We start from the raw sequence: 15,016 nt of genomic DNA on the forward strand, positions 1-15,016 counted from the left end.
TGGGGTTCCCAGTCCCAGTAAGCTTGGACTCCCACCAGGGCGCCTACTCCTGGGGCACATTGCTCCAAAGCCCTCACACTTACCCAGCCTAGTGACTTCGATCCTGGAGGGCCATGTTTTCCATCAGATAACTCTATGAGCCACCTGGCGTACTAACAAGTGCACCAAACCAGTGTGTAATATGCATCAATTTACTAGGGCAGCCCAAGGACAAAACTGCCTTTTCAAAAGATACTACACTTGATCTTAGCCAAAAGGCCGAGAAGCGATAACCAGAATTGGTTTCAAACTACGGAGCCACCCAAGGATCCTGAAAAGTCCATTTGTGGAGATGAGCTCCTGGACTCCCGTTAAGAAGACATGTTGTCAACCTCTAGATCCCTTACATGCCTGCACTTTTCGGCTTGCTGCTGCTGCAATCCACGCGTTTTAGATCTGCATAACTCCACCTCTTTAAACACAGCACCTTCACCCCCTGCTGTTCCCACCCGCCTCAACACCGTTGGAAGGGAGGAGAACCAATTAAGGCGGGGGGTGGGGTGGAACGAGCAGCTGTCTACCCTTAGCAGGAGGGCTCCTGATTACATACCTCTCCTGCTGCTGCTGCTGCTGGCTGTCCAGCAGCAGACTGAAGGTGGCTGCTGCTGTGCACAGGTATATAAAGGCTCAGAGCCTATTATGACACGCGCAGCCAGCGTTCCATTGCCACATTCCATCTACTGCAGGCAGGATACCTGGCTGGCTGAATGTCGCTGAGAAGCTCACAGAGACCGCCATAAGCAACAGTTTAACAGAATGCCACAGACTAATCAACCAAACTTTTTGGGTTGGGTTCTCTTTTATAGTCTGCAGGCATTAAATGAAAGAAGTCAGTGTTCCAGCAGAAGGAGACAACGTTTCAGAAAAGGCATTGTAGCAAACCAAAAAAGAAATTTTAAGTGCAGCAGAGTAACCAGCGCACATACCTGTTAGCTCAGGTGAGTTTAAAAGGCTGCTGTTGATAACAAGGGCATTTGCTAAATAGATGGTGTGTGTGCAACAATATACTGAAAGGTCAATTATATTGTGCAGCTTATCTCACCACCTGTAGTTATTTAGGTGAAAGCTCCAAAATGCTTGCCTAATATGTCTGTTTATCCAAAAGGAAGTAAAAAGGGAGAGCTAGAAAGATAGCATTGCATCACATTACATGGCAATGCAATGCACAGTTGCTGAAGTTGAACCAAAATGAGCTTGTAATCTGGCTTCTGCAACTTTGAACATGAAAAATCCAATGAGGAGAAGAAAAGCAAAGCCAAAGAGTCCATCCCAAAATCCGACAAACAAGCAAAATGAACAAAAAACATTGAATTCAATTCTTTCTGATTTTAGAAACTGCATTAAAGAAGGGGTGCACCGGTCCTGGAGATACTGCAATACCAGGTCAATGCGTGGAGTGGACAGAGCAAGCTCTTTTTCCATCTCCCTGTTCTAAAAATCCATTTAATATATGGTCCCCAGATAGGGGACGTATCAGATATTAAACTGATAAGAACAGATACTACACTTGATCTTAGCCAAAAGGCCGAGAAGCGATAACCAGAATTGGTTTCAAACTACGGAGCCACCCAAGGATCCTGAAAAGTCCATTTGTGGAGATGAGCTCCTGGACTCCCGTTAAGAAGACATGTTGTCAACCTCTAGATCCCTTACATGCCTGCACTTTTCGGCTTGCTGCTGCTGCAATCCACGCGTTTTAGATCTGCATAACTCCACCTCTTTAAACACAGCACCTTCACCCCCTGCTGTTCCCACCCGCCTCAACACCGTTGGAAGGGAGGAGAACCAATTAAGGCGGGGGGTGGGGTGGAACGAGCAGCTGTCTACCCTTAGCAGGAGGGCTCCTGATTACATACCTCTCCTGCTGCTGCTGCTGCTGGCTGTCCAGCAGCAGACTGAAGGTGGCTGCTGCTGTGCACAGGTATATAAAGGCTCAGAGCCTATTATGACACGCGCAGCCAGCGTTCCATTGCCACATTCCATCTACTGCAGGCAGGATACCTGGCTGGCTGAATGTCGCTGAGAAGCTCACAGAGACCGCCATAAGCAACAGTTTAACAGAATGCCACAGACTAATCAACCAAACTTTTTGGGTTGGGTTCTCTTTTATAGTCTGCAGGCATTAAATGAAAGAAGTCAGTGTTCCAGCAGAAGGAGACAACGTTTCAGAAAAGGCATTGTAGCAAACCAAAAAAGAAATTTTAAGCGCAGCAGAGTAACCAGCGCACATACCTGTTAGCTCAGGTGAGTTTAAAAGGCTGCTGTTGATAACAAGGGCATTTGCTAAATAGATGGTGTGTGTGCAACAATATACTGAAAGGTCAATTATATTGTGCAGCTTATCTCACCACCTGTAGTTATTTAGGTGAAAGCTCCAAAATGCTTGCCTAATATGTCTGTTTATCCAAAAGGAAGTAAAAAGGGAGAGCTAGAAAGATAGCATTGCATCACATTACATGGCAATGCAATGCACAGTTGCTGAAGTTGAACCAAAATGAGCTTGTAATCTGGCTTCTGCAACTTTGAACATGAAAAATCCAATGAGGAGAAGAAAAGCAAAGCCAAAGAGTCCATCCCAAAATCCGACAAACAAGCAAAATGAACAAAAAACATTGAATTCAATTCTTTCTGATTTTAGAAACTGCATTAAAGAAGGGGTGCACCGGTCCTGGAGATACTGCAATACCAGGTCAATGCGTGGAGTGGACAGAGCAAGCTCTTTTTCCATCTCCCTGTTCTAAAAATCCATTTAATATATGGTCCCCAGATAGGGGACGTATCAGATATTAAACTGATAAGAACAGATACTACACTTGATCTTAGCCAAAAGGCCGAGAAGCGATAACCAGAATTGGTTTCAAACTACGGAGCCACCCAAGGATCCTGAAAAGTCCATTTGTGGAGATGAGCTCCTGGACTCCCGTTAAGAAGACATGTTGTCAACCTCTAGATCCCTTACATGCCTGCACTTTTCGGCTTGCTGCTGCTGCAATCCACGCGTTTTAGATCTGCATAACTCCACCTCTTTAAACACAGCACCTTCACCCCCTGCTGTTCCCACCCGCCTCAACACCGTTGGAAGGGAGGAGAACCAATTAAGGCGGGGGGTGGGGTGGAACGAGCAGCTGTCTACCCTTAGCAGGAGGGCTCCTGATTACATACCTCTCCTGCTGCTGCTGCTGCTGGCTGTCCAGCAGCAGACTGAAGGTGGCTGCTGCTGTGCACAGGTATATAAAGGCTCAGAGCCTATTATGACACGCGCAGCCAGCGTTCCATTGCCACATTCCATCTACTGCAGGCAGGATACCTGGCTGGCTGAATGTCGCTGAGAAGCTCACAGAGACCGCCATAAGCAACAGTTTAACAGAATGCCACAGACTAATCAACCAAACTTTTTGGGTTGGGTTCTCTTTTATAGTCTGCAGGCATTAAATGAAAGAAGTCAGTGTTCCAGCAGAAGGAGACAACGTTTCAGAAAAGGCATTGTAGCAAACCAAAAAAGAAATTTTAAGCGCAGCAGAGTAACCAGCGCACATACCTGTTAGCTCAGGTGAGTTTAAAAGGCTGCTGTTGATAACAAGGGCATTTGCTAAATAGATGGTGTGTGTGCAACAATATACTGAAAGGTCAATTATATTGTGCAGCTTATCTCACCACCTGTAGTTATTTAGGTGAAAGCTCCAAAATGCTTGCCTAATATGTCTGTTTATCCAAAAGGAAGTAAAAAGGGAGAGCTAGAAAGATAGCATTGCATCACATTACATGGCAATGCAATGCACAGTTGCTGAAGTTGAACCAAAATGAGCTTGTAATCTGGCTTCTGCAACTTTGAACATGAAAAATCCAATGAGGAGAAGAAAAGCAAAGCCAAAGAGTCCATCCCAAAATCCGACAAACAAGCAAAATTAACAAAAAACATTGAATTCAATTCTTTCTGATTTTAGAAACTGCATTAAAGAAGGGGTGCACCGGTCCTGGAGATACTGCAATACCAGGTCAATGCGTGGAGTGGACAGAGCAAGCTCTTTTTCCATCTCCCTGTTCTAAAAATCCATTTAATATATGGTCCCCAGATAGGGGACGTATCAGATATTAAACTGATAAGAACAGATACTACACTTGATCTTAGCCAAAAGGCCGAGAAGCGATAACCAGAATTGGTTTCAAACTACGGAGCCACCCAAGGATCCTGAAAAGTCCATTTGTGGAGATGAGCTCCTGGACTCCCGTTAAGAAGACATGTTGTCAACCTCTAGATCCCTTACATGCCTGCACTTTTCGGCTTGCTGCTGCTGCAATCCACGCGTTTTAGATCTGCATAACTCCACCTCTTTAAACACAGCACCTTCACCCCCTGCTGTTCCCACCCGCCTCAACACCGTTGGAAGGGAGGAGAACCAATTAAGGCGGGGGGTGGGGTGGAACGAGCAGCTGTCTACCCTTAGCAGGAGGGCTCCTGATTACATACCTCTCCTGCTGCTGCTGCTGCTGGCTGTCCAGCAGCAGACTGAAGGTGGCTGCTGCTGTGCACAGGTATATAAAGGCTCAGAGCCTATTATGACACGCGCAGCCAGCGTTCCATTGCCACATTCCATCTACTGCAGGCAGGATACCTGGCTGGCTGAATGTCGCTGAGAAGCTCACAGAGACCGCCATAAGCAACAGTTTAACAGAATGCCACAGACTAATCAACCAAACTTTTTGGGTTGGGTTCTCTTTTATAGTCTGCAGGCATTAAATGAAAGAAGTCAGTGTTCCAGCAGAGGGAGACAACGTTTCAGAAAAGGCATTGTAGCAAACCAAAAAAGAAATTTTAAGCGCAGCAGAGTAACCAGCGCACATACCTGTTAGCTCAGGTGAGTTTAAAAGGCTGCTGTTGATAACAAGGGCATTTGCTAAATAGATGGTGTGTGTGCAACAATATACTGAAAGGTCAATTATATTGTGCAGCTTATCTCACCACCTGTAGTTATTTAGGTGAAAGCTCCAAAATGCTTGCCTAATATGTCTGTTTATCCAAAAGGAAGTAAAAAGGGAGAGCTAGAAAGATAGCATTGCATCACATTACATGGCAATGCAATGCACAGTTGCTGAAGTTGAACCAAAATGAGCTTGTAATCTGGCTTCTGCAACTTTGAACATGAAAAATCCAATGAGGAGAAGAAAAGCAAAGCCAAAGAGTCCATCCCAAAATCCGACAAACAAGCAAAATGAACAAAAAACATTGAATTCAATTCTTTCTGATTTTAGAAACTGCATTAAAGAAGGGGTGCACCGGTCCTGGAGATACTGCAATACCAGGTCAATGCGTTGAGTGGACAGAGCAAGCTCTTTTTCCATCTCCCTGTTCTAAAAATCCATTTAATATATGGTCCCCAGATAGGGGACGTATCAGATATTAAACTGATAAGAACAGATACTACACTTGATCTTAGCCAAAAGGCCGAGAAGCGATAACCAGAATTGGTTTCAAACTACGGAGCCACCCAAGGATCCTGAAAAGTCCATTTGTGGAGATGAGCTCCTGGACTCCCGTTAAGAAGACATGTTGTCAACCTCTAGATCCCTTACATGCCTGCACTTTTCGGCTTGCTGCTGCTGCAATCCACGCGTTTTAGATCTGCATAACTCCACCTCTTTAAACACAGCACCTTCACCCCCTGCTGTTCCAACCCGCCTCAACACCGTTGGAAGGGAGGAGAACCAATTAAGGCGGGGGGTGGGGTGGAACGAGCAGCTGTCTACCCTTAGCAGGAGGGCTCCTGATTACATACCTCTCCTGCTGCTGCTGCTGCTGGCTGTCCAGCAGCAGACTGAAGGTGGCTGCTGCTGTGCACAGGTATATAAAGGCTCAGAGCCTATTATGACACGCGCAGCCAGCGTTCCATTGCCACATTCCATCTACTGCAGGCAGGATACCTGGCTGGCTGAATGTCGCTGAGAAGCTCACAGAGACCGCCATAAGCAACAGTTTAACAGAATGCCACAGACTAATCAACCAAACTTTTTGGGTTGGGTTCTCTTTTATAGTCTGCAGGCATTAAATGAAAGAAGTCAGTGTTCCAGCAGAAGGAGACAACGTTTCAGAAAAGGCATTGTAGCAAACCAAAAAAGAAATTTTAAGCGCAGCAGAGTAACCAGCGCACATACCTGTTAGCTCAGGTGAGTTTAAAAGGCTGCTGTTGATAACAAGGGCATTTGCTAAATAGATGGTGTGTGTGCAACAATATACTGAAAGGTCAATTATATTGTGCAGCTTATCTCACCACCTGTAGTTATTTAGGTGAAAGCTCCAAAATGCTTGCCTAATATGTCTGTTTATCCAAAAGGAAGTAAAAAGGGAGAGCTAGAAAGATAGCATTGCATCACATTACATGGCAATGCAATGCACAGTTGCTGAAGTTGAACCAAAATGAGCTTGTAATCTGGCTTCTGCAACTTTGAACATGAAAAATCCAATGAGGAGAAGAAAAGCAAAGCCAAAGAGTCCATCCCAAAATCCGACAAACAAGCAAAATGAACAAAAAACATTGAATTCAATTCTTTCTGATTTTAGAAACTGCATTAAAGAAGGGGTGCACCGGTCCTGGAGATACTGCAATACCAGGTCAATGCGTGGAGTGGACAGAGCAAGCTCTTTTTCCATCTCCCTGTTCTAAAAATCCATTTAATATATGGTCCCCAGATAGGGGACGTATCAGATATTAAACTGATAAGAACAGATACTACACTTGATCTTAGCCAAAAGGCCGAGAAGCGATAACCAGAATTGGTTTCAAACTACGGAGCCACCCAAGGATCCTGAAAAGTCCATTTGTGGAGATGAGCTCCTGGACTCCCGTTAAGAAGACATGTTGTCAACCTCTAGATCCCTTACATGCCTGCACTTTTCGGCTTGCTGCTGCTGCAATCCACGCGTTTTAGATCTGCATAACTCCACCTCTTTAAACACAGCACCTTCACCCCCTGCTGTTCCCACCCGCCTCAACACCGTTGGAAGGGAGGAGAACCAATTAAGGCGGGGGGTGGGGTGGAACGAGCAGCTGTCTACCCTTAGCAGGAGGGCTCCTGATTACATACCTCTCCTGCTGCTGCTGCTGCTGGCTGTCCAGCAGCAGACTGAAGGTGGCTGCTGCTGTGCACAGGTATATAAAGGCTCAGAGCCTATTATGACACGCGCAGCCAGCGTTCCATTGCCACATTCCATCTACTGCAGGCAGGATACCTGGCTGGCTGAATGTCGCTGAGAAGCTCACAGAGACCGCCATAAGCAACAGTTTAACAGAATGCCACAGACTAATCAACCAAACTTTTTGGGTTGGGTTCTCTTTTATAGTCTGCAGGCATTAAATGAAAGAAGTCAGTGTTCCAGCAGAGGGAGACAACGTTTCAGAAAAGGCATTGTAGCAAACCAAAAAAGAAATTTTAAGCGCAGCAGAGTAACCAGCGCACATACCTGTTAGCTCAGGTGAGTTTAAAAGGCTGCTGTTGATAACAAGGGCATTTGCTAAATAGATGGTGTGTGTGCAACAATATACTGAAAGGTCAATTATATTGTGCAGCTTATCTCACCACCTGTAGTTATTTAGGTGAAAGCTCCAAAATGCTTGCCTAATATGTCTGTTTATCCAAAAGGAAGTAAAAAGGGAGAGCTAGAAAGATAGCATTGCATCACATTACATGGCAATGCAATGCACAGTTGCTGAAGTTGAACCAAAATGAGCTTGTAATCTGGCTTCTGCAACTTTGAACATGAAAAATCCAATGAGGAGAAGAAAAGCAAAGCCAAAGAGTCCATCCCAAAATCCGACAAACAAGCAAAATGAACAAAAAACATTGAATTCAATTCTTTCTGATTTTAGAAACTGCATTAAAGAAGGGGTGCACCGGTCCTGGAGATACTGCAATACCAGGTCAATGCGTTGAGTGGACAGAGCAAGCTCTTTTTCCATCTCCCTGTTCTAAAAATCCATTTAATATATGGTCCCCAGATAGGGGACGTATCAGATATTAAACTGATAAGAACAGATACTACACTTGATCTTAGCCAAAAGGCCGAGAAGCGATAACCAGAATTGGTTTCAAACTACGGAGCCACCCAAGGATCCTGAAAAGTCCATTTGTGGAGATGAGCTCCTGGACTCCCGTTAAGAAGACATGTTGTCAACCTCTAGATCCCTTACATGCCTGCACTTTTCGGCTTGCTGCTGCTGCAATCCACGCGTTTTAGATCTGCATAACTCCACCTCTTTAAACACAGCACCTTCACCCCCTGCTGTTCCAACCCGCCTCAACACCGTTGGAAGGGAGGAGAACCAATTAAGGCGGGGGGTGGGGTGGAACGAGCAGCTGTCTACCCTTAGCAGGAGGGCTCCTGATTACATACCTCTCCTGCTGCTGCTGCTGCTGGCTGTCCAGCAGCAGACTGAAGGTGGCTGCTGCTGTGCACAGGTATATAAAGGCTCAGAGCCTATTATGACACGCGCAGCCAGCGTTCCATTGCCACATTCCATCTACTGCAGGCAGGATACCTGGCTGGCTGAATGTCGCTGAGAAGCTCACAGAGACCGCCATAAGCAACAGTTTAACAGAATGCCACAGACTAATCAACCAAACTTTTTGGGTTGGGTTCTCTTTTATAGTCTGCAGGCATTAAATGAAAGAAGTCAGTGTTCCAGCAGAAGGAGACAACGTTTCAGAAAAGGCATTGTAGCAAACCAAAAAAGAAATTTTAAGCGCAGCAGAGTAACCAGCGCACATACCTGTTAGCTCAGGTGAGTTTAAAAGGCTGCTGTTGATAACAAGGGCATTTGCTAAATAGATGGTGTGTGTGCAACAATATACTGAAAGGTCAATTATATTGTGCAGCTTATCTCACCACCTGTAGTTATTTAGGTGAAAGCTCCAAAATGCTTGCCTAATATGTCTGTTTATCCAAAAGGAAGTAAAAAGGGAGAGCTAGAAAGATAGCATTGCATCACATTACATGGCAATGCAATGCACAGTTGCTGAAGTTGAACCAAAATGAGCTTGTAATCTGGCTTCTGCAACTTTGAACATGAAAAATCCAATGAGGAGAAGAAAAGCAAAGCCAAAGAGTCCATCCCAAAATCCGACAAACAAGCAAAATGAACAAAAAACATTGAATTCAATTCTTTCTGATTTTAGAAACTGCATTAAAGAAGGGGTGCACCGGTCCTGGAGATACTGCAATACCAGGTCAATGCGTGGAGTGGACAGAGCAAGCTCTATTTCCATCTCCCTGTTCTAAAAATCCATTTAATATATGGTCCCCAGATAGGGGACGTATCAGATATTAAACTGATAAGAACAGATACTACACTTGATCTTAGCCAAAAGGCCGAGAAGCGATAACCAGAATTGGTTTCAAACTACGGAGCCACCCAAGGATCCTGAAAAGTCCATTTGTGGAGATGAGCTCCTGGACTCCCGTTAAGAAGACATGTTGTCAACCTCTAGATCCCTTACATGCCTGCACTTTTCGGCTTGCTGCTGCTGCAATCCACGCGTTTTAGATCTGCATAACTCCACCTCTTTAAACACAGCACCTTCACCCCCTGCTGTTCCCACCCGCCTCAACACCGTTGGAAGGGAGGAGAACCAATTAAGGCGGGGGGTGGGGTGGAACGAGCAGCTGTCTACCCTTAGCAGGAGGGCTCCTGATTACATACCTCTCCTGCTGCTGCTGCTGCTGGCTGTCCAGCAGCAGACTGAAGGTGGCTGCTGCTGTGCACAGGTATATAAAGGCTCAGAGCCTATTATGACACGCGCAGCCAGCGTTCCATTGCCACATTCCATCTACTGCAGGCAGGATACCTGGCTGGCTGAATGTCGCTGAGAAGCTCACAGAGACCGCCATAAGCAACAGTTTAACAGAATGCCACAGACTAATCAACCAAACTTTTTGGGTTGGGTTCTCTTTTATAGTCTGCAGGCATTAAATGAAAGAAGTCAGTGTTCCAGCAGAAGGAGACAACGTTTCAGAAAAGGCATTGTAGCAAACCAAAAAAGAAATTTTAAGCGCAGCAGAGTAACCAGCGCACATACCTGTTAGCTCAGGTGAGTTTAAAAGGCTGCTGTTGATAACAAGGGCATTTGCTAAATAGATGGTGTTTGTGCAACAATATACTGAAAGGTCAATTATATTGTGCAGCTTATCTCACCACCTGTAGTTATTTAGGTGAAAGCTCCAAAATGCTTGCCTAATATGTCTGTTTATCCAAAAGGAAGTAAAAAGGGAGAGCTAGAAAGATAGCATTGCATCACATTACATGGCAATGCAATGCACAGTTGCTGAAGTTGAACCAAAATGAGCTTGTAATCTGGCTTCTGCAACTTTGAACATGAAAAATCCAATGAGGAGAAGAAAAGCAAAGCCAAAGAGTCCATCCCAAAATCCGACAAACAAGCAAAATGAACAAAAAACATTGAATTCAATTCTTTCTGATTTTAGAAACTGCATTAAAGAAGGGGTGCACCGGTCCTGGAGATACTGCAATACCAGGTCAATGCGTGGAGTGGACAGAGCAAGCTCTTTTTCCATCTCCCTGTTCTAAAAATCCATTTAATATATGTGACGCGCCCCCTGGGACATATTCCTTTTTGAGGGGAATACCCGGCACCGGATCAGATGGGGGGTTGTAGTCTCCGAGCGGCTGTGACCCGGCCCGTGCCCAGGGCGTCAAACTCAGTGTTATGTGGCAGTCCTACAGATGTTATTAAGAGTTCTTTTGTGTCGACTACGCCACCCGTTGTGATGCGGTCACTGTGGCCGCCGCTGCAGCAGGGTCCGCTGAGGCTGATGGTGGGTGCGCAGCTTGGTGGGATAACCCCCAACGGGAGGGGTATAGCCTCAGGGGGGACAGGTGCAGAGGATGGGGGTTGTGGTGGTGCAGTGCAGACGGCAATGAAGACAGAGTCGGGTTGTGCAGTTAAGGGTGTTTACTTACTGCAGATGTTGTACTGGTCACTCCAGCTTCGAGTGACCACCCGAGCCGTGCTGCGTCCACCAGGTCCTGGATCCAGCCAACCCCCAAACAAGTCCGGAGCGTGGCCCTGAGCTCTCCTTCTGTCCCGTTCTCTGGCCGTCCCCACCAGTGATCCACCTAGGTCCAGCTCCCTCGGGCCTTCTGTTGGGACACCCTTGGCCTTGGGTTCCCTGACCCTTCATGTGGTGTGCCTTCGGGGTGGATGTGGTGGGTGGCCGTGGCAGATGCTGCCCACGGCCTCCGGTCTCTGGCTAGGGTGTGTTTTATGCCCCCACCAGCTTGGGTTCCGGTACCCTGTGCCGACTCTTCACCCGGGGATTTAAGTTGGGTTCTTGGAGTCCTTTTCTGCTGTTTCCCCCTCTGGGTCTCTCTCTCTTCTCCTCTCTCACTCTGGGTCTTTCTTCTCCTTTGCTCGCTGACTTGTTCTCTGCATCTGACCCTGATCTTAGTTGGTGCCCACCTTATATACACCCTCTATGTGTGAGCTCAGGTGACCAGCACCCAATGAGCTCCTATCTTTACCCAGGCTGCTCCCCCTATCTGCCCCTACACTACTTGGGATGTACCACCCCCCCTCCCACTCCAGCCAAGGACAGACTCGGTCGTACCTGCACATTTCTAAGTGGGAGTACCGTTGGTCTGCCCTCCGGAAATGGGATGTGTGTAGTGCATGCAGCCTACCGAGCTCAGTCCCACACTCCATCCTTACCCGGGAGTGGAATATCACACCTCTGGGTTGAGGTGCAATACCCCTGTAGCAGCCGAATCCTCAGGGTGCTACATTCCCCCCTGGTAAATCACAGCACGTCCTCGGGCTGTAAGATATAAAACAACACCAAAACATACAAATTTTTCATAAACATATAAAATATATAAAACATTATATATATAAAACTTTCTCGTCGCCTCTGGCTCCTCCTCCGGTCACTGTGCAACGTGTGACCGGGTAAAGTGCGACAGTCTCTCTGGAAAACTGGTTTTCCTGTAAAACCAGTAGGGGGCGCTTTAGGAAGCGCAACTATATACAGGGGAAGTTGGCCGCTCTCAGTCCTCGGCCAGGTAAAGGGAAGGGAATGGCTGCTCACAGTCCTCAGCCTGTGGGATTAAGGGTAAACGGGTGAACAGTTCACATAGCAACAGTTTCTTTGGTACCCGGTCGGGTAACTATTTACATCTACTGCTCTGCCGCACTCAACGGCGTCTTCCTCCTGCTCTTTGCTTGTAGCTGGTTGTAACTTCAGACCCGTCCGGGTCCTCTTGCTCCTCCTCCTCGCACCTCAACTCCTCCTCCGTCAGGCGGTGTACGTGGAGGGCGTAAGGTCCTTTGGCACACTTGTGCCGGGTAAAGGTGACCTCGTCCCCCTTGTAAAGGTCACGACCTCTGTGCCCCTCCGGCAGATGGGACTCCACGTCTCTGCGCGTGACAAAGACGTCGCCGGGGGTGTTGTTGTCTCTGATGAAGCCCCACCCATGCTGCAGGTTAAACTTTATTACAGTCCCGGTGGTACGGGGACTGTGCGCTGCACGGGGGTCTCTCCTGGCCCGGCTCTTCTGCTCGGCGCTCTTTATTTGGGCCTGTTGTTCCCGGACCCGCCTCTCTCTCCGCTCCCTCGCAAACTCTTCGAGCTGCTGTCGGCAACACTCAGCACGCTCCGCTGCAGCTGCCCTGGTTTCTCCGGTGAACCCCATTAGATCTTCTCCCGTGTGGTCCCACGCAAATTGGGCTTCTTCCAGAGGAGGCGAGACCCGTGCCACGGGCTTCGGAGCCGGAATCAGGGGCTCACACAAGGGCCCTAGTCTCTGCTGCCGTTCCAGCTCATGGAATTCTTCGGGCCAGATGAAGGGCCGCCCGTCCGGCCATGTGAGCTGGCTGAACAAGTCCTCCCCCAGGTGTGGCACCCTTGGTTTTACGGGCGCGGGCGCGGTGGTGGTGGCGCCCGGGTTGCCCAGGCCTTGCGGCCAGGCCTGGGGCACCTGGAAGGTGAAGGGCACCGTTAATACGGCGGCGCCCTGGGCTACCTGGCCTTGCGACCAGGCCGGAGGCTCCGCGGAGGTAGGGGGCGCTGTTGGTGATGCGGCGCCCGGGGGTACTAGGCCTTGCGACCAGGCTGGTGGTATTTCCTGCTTTGTCACGCTCCGGGTCGGGGCGCGTGACGTCACAGGGGTCGCTGCGGCGGCTTCCGGTCGGGGCCTAGTCCATAGCGGTGACATGGCGGCTACGGGCACAGCAGGGGGACTTTCGGGCTCTGCGACGGGGAGCTGGGGCAGGTGGGCGGTTTCCCGGCTTGGGGTATAGGCGTCCCCTTTACCTGCCTCCTTGCGTCCGGCTCCCTTCTCGGCGCCGTCTCCGGCCTTGGGTCCTCCCGCGCCGTCCTCAGAGGCGGTCTGTCTCCTCATCTTGGTTGGCGTGCTCCGGGTCTTGGTTTGCTGGGCCATCTCTCGGCTCCACTTCGCCAATGTCTCTCGCTGTACCCGGGCCATCCTCCGTGCGAGGCCCTCCAGGGCAGTCTGTGCACACTCCCGGTCTCGGGGGAGCTGTGCAAGGACCTCCACTAGGCCTAGTGGGGTCGTGGTGTCTAGCAGGCTCCTGACCAACGGGTCGGTGCTGCTCTGCTCTTCTTCCAGCAGGCTCCTGGCCAGCGGGCCGGTGCTGCTCTGCTCTCCTTCCTCGGTCTCTAGCAGACTCCTGGCCAGCGGGCCGGTGCTGTTCTGCTTTCTCTCCATCTCCGGGTAAGCTCCTCCGCTACTCCTCTCCAGGCTTCTTGTCTCCGGGTGCGCTCTCTCCAGACTGCTCGTTAGACTTCTTGTCTCCGGGTGCGCTCGCTCCAGACTGCTACAGGCGGGACCCATCTTCGTTCTTTTCTTTCGTCTCCTCCCACTTCGAGGGCGGTCCCGGGGCAACTCGGTGACTGTCAGCTCCAGGGGTAGTTCTTTCACGCTGACAGACACCTCCAGCATCACAGTCTCTGTTGGTAGGGGCGGTTTCCACTTTTGGCGCCATTTTCTGTCCTGGCCCACGATGGGAGGCGGCCTCTTGCCCTCCTTTGGCACGCCCATAATGGCGTCCACTGCTCTTCCAAGGCGGGAAATCTTCGGATTTGGCGGGAAGCGTCGCCCAGTGGCGGGAAACTCTGCAGATGGCGGGAACAAGCTGGAAATGGCGGACAATCGGCGGGAAACGACCTGTGATGGGGTCCGATGGCGTGGACCCTCCGGAACCGGCGGGAGACTTCTTTCTGAGGTAAACTTGCACTTTTCTTCAGGCACGCAGTACCCGGGTGTTGCGGGCACGTAATCCTGCCGACTACGCCAAAGTTGACGCGCCCCCTGGGACATATTCCTTTTTGAGGGGAATACCCGGCACCGGATCAGATGGGGGGTTGTAGTCTCCGAGCGGCTGTGACCCGGCCCGTGCCCAGGGCGTCAAACTCAGTGTTATGTGGCAGTCCTACAGATGTTATTAAGAGTTCTTTTGTGTCGACTACGCCACCCGTTGTGATGCGGTCACTGTGGCCGCCGCTGCAGCAGGGTCCGCTGAGGCTGATGGTGGGTGCGCAGCTTGGTGGGATAACCCCCAACGGGAGGGGTATAGCCTCAGGGGGGACAGGTGCAGAGGATGGGGGTTGTGGTGGTGCAGTGCAGACGGCAATGAAGACAGAGTCGGGTTGTGCAGTTAAGGGTGTTTACTTACTGCAGATGTTGTACTGGTCACTCCAGCTTCGAGTGACCACCCGAGCCGTGCTGCGTCCACCAGGTCCTGGATCCAGCCAACCCCCAAACAAGTCCAGAGCGTGGCCCTGAGCTCTCCTTCTGTCCCGTTCTCTGGCCGTCCCCACCAGTGATCCACCTAGGTCCAGCTCCCTCGGGCCTTCTGTTGGGACACCCTTGGCCTTGGGTTCCCTGACCCTTCATGTGGTGTGCCTTCGGGGTGGATGTGGTGGGTGGCCGTGGCAGATGCTGCCCACGGC

General features: G+C 49.4%; 7 non-coding genes and 2 pseudogenes across 7 annotated transcripts; all 9 read right to left on the reverse strand.

Moving 5' to 3' along the window:
- Nucleotides 1-154: 154 nt before the first annotated feature.
- On the reverse strand, nucleotides 155-270 carry LOC141204421 (U2 spliceosomal RNA; annotated as a pseudogene).
- A 1,115-nt stretch (nucleotides 271-1,385) lies between these two features.
- On the reverse strand, nucleotides 1,386-1,576 carry LOC141204331 (U2 spliceosomal RNA). The gene has a single exon (XR_012275274.1). It is a non-coding gene; the product is annotated as a U2 spliceosomal RNA (small nuclear RNA).
- Nucleotides 1,577-2,691: 1,115 nt separating this feature from the next.
- LOC141204343 (U2 spliceosomal RNA) lies at nucleotides 2,692-2,882 on the reverse strand. The gene has a single exon (XR_012275282.1). It is a non-coding gene; the product is annotated as a U2 spliceosomal RNA (small nuclear RNA).
- A 1,115-nt stretch (nucleotides 2,883-3,997) lies between these two features.
- Nucleotides 3,998-4,188, reverse strand: LOC141204355 (U2 spliceosomal RNA). Its single transcript, XR_012275290.1, has one exon. It is a non-coding gene; the product is annotated as a U2 spliceosomal RNA (small nuclear RNA).
- A 1,115-nt stretch (nucleotides 4,189-5,303) lies between these two features.
- Nucleotides 5,304-5,494, reverse strand: LOC141204197 (U2 spliceosomal RNA). The gene has a single exon (XR_012275166.1). It is a non-coding gene; the product is annotated as a U2 spliceosomal RNA (small nuclear RNA).
- Nucleotides 5,495-6,609: 1,115 nt separating this feature from the next.
- LOC141204367 (U2 spliceosomal RNA) lies at nucleotides 6,610-6,800 on the reverse strand. The gene has a single exon (XR_012275299.1). It is a non-coding gene; the product is annotated as a U2 spliceosomal RNA (small nuclear RNA).
- A 1,115-nt stretch (nucleotides 6,801-7,915) lies between these two features.
- On the reverse strand, nucleotides 7,916-8,106 carry LOC141204198 (U2 spliceosomal RNA). The gene has a single exon (XR_012275167.1). It is a non-coding gene; the product is annotated as a U2 spliceosomal RNA (small nuclear RNA).
- Nucleotides 8,107-9,221: 1,115 nt separating this feature from the next.
- LOC141203991 (U2 spliceosomal RNA) lies at nucleotides 9,222-9,412 on the reverse strand. Its single transcript, XR_012274965.1, has one exon. It is a non-coding gene; the product is annotated as a U2 spliceosomal RNA (small nuclear RNA).
- A 1,115-nt stretch (nucleotides 9,413-10,527) lies between these two features.
- Nucleotides 10,528-10,656, reverse strand: LOC141204406 (U2 spliceosomal RNA; annotated as a pseudogene).
- Nucleotides 10,657-15,016: the final 4,360 nt, after the last annotated feature.

This window comes from Phyllobates terribilis, unplaced genomic scaffold, assembly GCF_046119375.1.
Source record: "Phyllobates terribilis strain yellow unplaced genomic scaffold, ASM4611937v1 Scaffold_134__1_contigs__length_4944459, whole genome shotgun sequence".
NCBI classification, from domain to species: domain Eukaryota; kingdom Metazoa; phylum Chordata; class Amphibia; order Anura; family Dendrobatidae; genus Phyllobates; species Phyllobates terribilis.